Genomic DNA, 4412 nt, shown 5'->3' with positions numbered 1-4412 from the left:
CAGCAGAGCAACAGGGCCAGTGTCCATGGCAGGGGAGAGGCCAGCACAGCAGAGCAACAGGGCCAGTGTCCAAGGCACAGGTGAGAGCACGACACAGCAGAGCAACAGGGCCAGTGTCCATGGCAGGGGAGAGGCCAGCACAGCAGAGCAACAGGGCCAGTGCCCATGGAAGGGAGAGGCCAGCACAGCAGAGCAACAGGGCCAGTGTCCAAGGCAGGGGAGAGGCCAGCACAGCAGAGCAACAGGGCCAGTGTCCATGGCAGGGGAGAGGCCAGCACAGCAGAGCAACAGGGCCAGTGTCCATGGCAGGGGAGAGGCCAGCACAGCAGAGCAACAGGGCCAGTGTCAATGGCAGGGGAGAGGCCAGCACAGCAGAGCAACAGGGCCAGTGTCCAAGGCACAGGTGAGAGCACGACACAGCAGAGCAACAGGGCCAGTGTCCATGGCAGGGGAGAGGCCAGCACAGCAGAGCAACAGGGCCAGTGTCCATGGCAGGGGAGAGGCCAGCACAGCAGAGCAACAGGGCCGGTGTCCATGGCAGGGGAGAGGCCAGCACAGCAGAGCAACAGGGCCAGTGTCCAAGGCACAGGTGAGAGGCCAGCACAGCAGAGCAACAGGGCCAGTGTCCAAGGCACAGGTGAGAGCCCGACACAGCAGAGCAACAGGGCCAGCGTCCATGGCAGGGGAGAGGCCAGCACAGCAGTGCAACAGGGCCAGTGTCCATGGCAGGGGAGAGGCCAGCATAGCAGAGCAACAGGGCCAGTGTCCAAGGCACAGGTGAGAGCATGACACAGCAGAGCAACAGGGCCAGTTTCCATGGTCGTAAACAATGGTCAGGACTAGCACACCTGTATGAGGCACAGGCGCATGAGGGGGATGTCAACTCACTCCTGGAAGTCATGCAGACTTGGACCCGGCTGTGTGTCGGTGACAGCAGGCCCACTTAATTGGGGCGACAGAGCCCCAGGTGCTGTGGGGCTAACAGTGGCCTGGCAAGCTTGAGGGCTGGGTGGACCAGGTGGCATAGTGGCACGTGGAGGTGGAGTAATGCAGACTTCTGACACAGTGTGGGTGGGAGAGGTTGGAGGGGTGCCCTTCCACTTTTTGGGAATATGAATTGGCTTCCCTGTCTTGGGGTTGATGGGAAGTGTTGATGACCCAACAGGCACACACACCAACTGTCCCACATCAGGTGCAGACACTGGCACTACCTCAGGTGATGTGCTGGATCCTGCGGAACTCTTGGTCTGGCTACGCCTCAGGTCCTCCTTCCCCTCTTTTCCTGGTGTATCCCCTACAGTGCCCTGCTTAGCCTTTTTCACAGGGGTGGTGTCTACAGTGCCCTGCTTTGCCTTTGTGCCAGGAGTGGTGTCTAGAGTGCCCTGCTTTGCCTTTGTGCCAGGAGTGGTGTCTACAGTGCCCTGCTTTGCCTTTGTGCCAGGAGTGATGTCTACAGTGCCCTGCTTTGCCTTTTTCACAGGGGTGGTGTCTACAGTGCCCTGCTTTGCCTTTGTGCCAGGAGTGGTGTCTACAGTGCCCTGCTTTGCCTTTTTCACAGGGGTGGTGTCTACAGTGCCCTGCTTTGCCTTTGTGCCAGGGGTGGTATCTACAGTGCCCTCCTCCACCTGCTTCAATGGACTCGGAATTGGGGTAGAAGTGGTGGGTGGATGTGTCCCTGTGCTCTTCCTAGGTGTACCCCTGATATGCAACACCTCCTCAGTGGACACAAACACTGCATGGGTAGGTCTGTGTGAAGTTTCAGTGACAGGAGAGTGTTTTGCTGGTGATGCCTCTGCGGCATGTGAGCCTGATGTCAGCCTCATTGATCGCCTGGCCTTGGTCTTCCCTGACTGGCTCTTGTCTGTGCATTGTGGGGTGGCCCTGCTCTTCAGTGGGGATGGTGTCTGTGGGCGGGAGTGCCTGGGTTGTGTCTGTTGTGTGCTCCTTCTGCTGTATCTTTTTGGTGACGCAGGTGACCCGTTGTCACTGTCACCTGATGTGGCCACTGACAGGGGGGTGGACAAAGGCACCTGAGCTGCAATGGGAGCATGTGCCTGTTGAATGTCTGATGTCACTGTGAATGACAACACCTGGACTGTACGGTGTAGCCCACCCACGTCAGAGTGTATGCCCTCCATGTATGCAACAACCTGGCCTAATTTCTTGTCCTGGTCACTGAAGGCATTGAGCAGGGCGGTCTGGCCCACACAGAGCTGGCGCAGGAGCTCTACACACTCTGCACTGAGGGCAGAAGGGGGGACAGGTGCAGGGGCAGCGGTGCCAGGTGTGAATGTCACACGTCCCCTCTTAGTGACACGGATACGGGCAGCTCCTGAGGAAGTGGATGGGAGGGTGGGACCTGGCCGCTGGGTTGTAGATGATGATGCTGACTCCCTATCCCCTGTGCCTGCCAACATGGATGCATCCCCGCTGGCATAAGATGATGTGCTACTCTGTGTCTCAGCCACGGATTCCTCCTGCATACTTCTGTCCCCCTCAGATGCGCTGGTGGGCTCTGTGTCACTGGCCTCCGCTGCAGTTGGAGTGCTACTCTCGCCACCACTGCTTTCTGGCTCATGTCCCTCCGTGGTCTCTTGTGAATCGGCATGAGAGAGAGAAACAGGGTTGTGTAAGTGTCATCATCTGGTCACTCGAATTCAAAGCAATGCAGTACAGGAGTGGTCCAAATGTACATGCTAACCACCACACCAAGCAATCACTGTGCAGCTACACAGAACATAGACCACACCACTGCCTGCAATGCTGAAAATCTGCCATGAGTGAGGCATGTTGATGCCACACAGCACTACACCCTGCCCCTACATGAAGTGTGCCCCACACACAACTTGGCCTGCCCACACCTTGGGACATGATGAGGGTACAACACTTGTTACCACTAACTGACCTTCAGGGAACAGGAGGGGACAACACACACACCTTTTAGGACAGCACAATCCACAATGCCACGTAGGCCATATCAAGCACCATGTGGTAATCTGGGGAACATCATTTGCATATGTTGGGGCACCAACGATCTTGGTTCAGGCAAAGTCGGCATACATGAATTCACACTCAGCAAGTGGACACTGCTGTTCACCCCATAATAGATCACCCACACCATCCCTACGCTGAATGACCATGTTGAGCCCAACACATCTGGCAATGGGAAAGTACAGCAGGGAGTATCTGCTCAGTAAGGCCAGGGTGGCACAATACCCGATACAAGCACACATCACAGCAGCCACTCACATGACACAGCACAGCACATCAACACACGCACATCACATGGCTCACCGCTGCCACAGGCCCTGTACACATGCATCCACTCCAAGCAAAAGTCACGATCCCCAGATATTCACCAGCCCTGCCCTGCTCACCATGCTCCTTCAGACGTTCATCCAGGTCTTGATGAGTCACTGCCAATATGCGGGCCATCACTGAAGTCATGGTACGCCGTGCCAAACGCCCTGTGCGTGGTAGCATCCCCAATGTCATCTCAGCCACGGTTTTTGCAAGCCGACTGATGTCATCCCACCTCTTGTGGCAGTGTGTGCGTCGGCGGTTGGATACCCCCAGGACTCGCACCTTTGCCGCAATGGCCCTCCACACAGCCTTACGCTGGTTCACCTTGAGCTGCAGGTATGAGAGAAAAGAATGGTAAATGACCAGTTCCACATTGTTACGTAGCAACATCTATCAGTACAGTAGCAAGACCCAGACTCAGGACCTATTGTAACCTCCCTCCCTCCCTAAACTGGGGGACCCCTCACAAGGGCAGTGTGCATGGCCCACACAGATGTGATTGCATGCACACATTGAGGCGTAGAGGGTCCAGGATAATCTCACAAATACCAGATGCATCTACATTTTATGCATCGACTGAAGTGTGTAAGTCTGCTATTACACAGGGCACAGATGTGGCATATCTATTGATCATTGTTAAGGAAGTCTTGCAAGGAACATGTGAGTCTGGTGGTGTTTATCGTTTGTGTGGGCAGCCACTGCTCCGACTCCCTGGGTCACACTGAGTCACACAACAGGGGCACACAGAAATACTCACACAATCAAGTAATGTCCTGGCACCTACATGGCAAACATTTGTTGGCTCTGTATGGCTGACAATGTAACACTCCCCACTCACACATACAGGTACAGGCATGGATAAGACTGACATTGTGACACACACACTCCCTCGCCCTGGAGACAGCTTGTCTGTCAGTGTTCGACACAACCCCACACCCTCAGGCATATACTGCAGCAGCACAACTACACGTCTGACACCCCCCTGCCCGACAGCTACCTTGATGGTGACTTGCCACGACATTGGGGCCACCAAACAGCCTTGGGTACTGTGCCAGCACCTCGTCCACAAGGACCTCTAGCTCCTCGCTGGCGAATGGACTGGCACGGAT

Source organism: Lissotriton helveticus, chromosome 7 (assembly GCF_964261635.1).
Source record: "Lissotriton helveticus chromosome 7, aLisHel1.1, whole genome shotgun sequence".
NCBI classification, from domain to species: domain Eukaryota; kingdom Metazoa; phylum Chordata; class Amphibia; order Caudata; family Salamandridae; genus Lissotriton; species Lissotriton helveticus.
Note: the sequence above shows the minus strand (reverse complement) of the source record.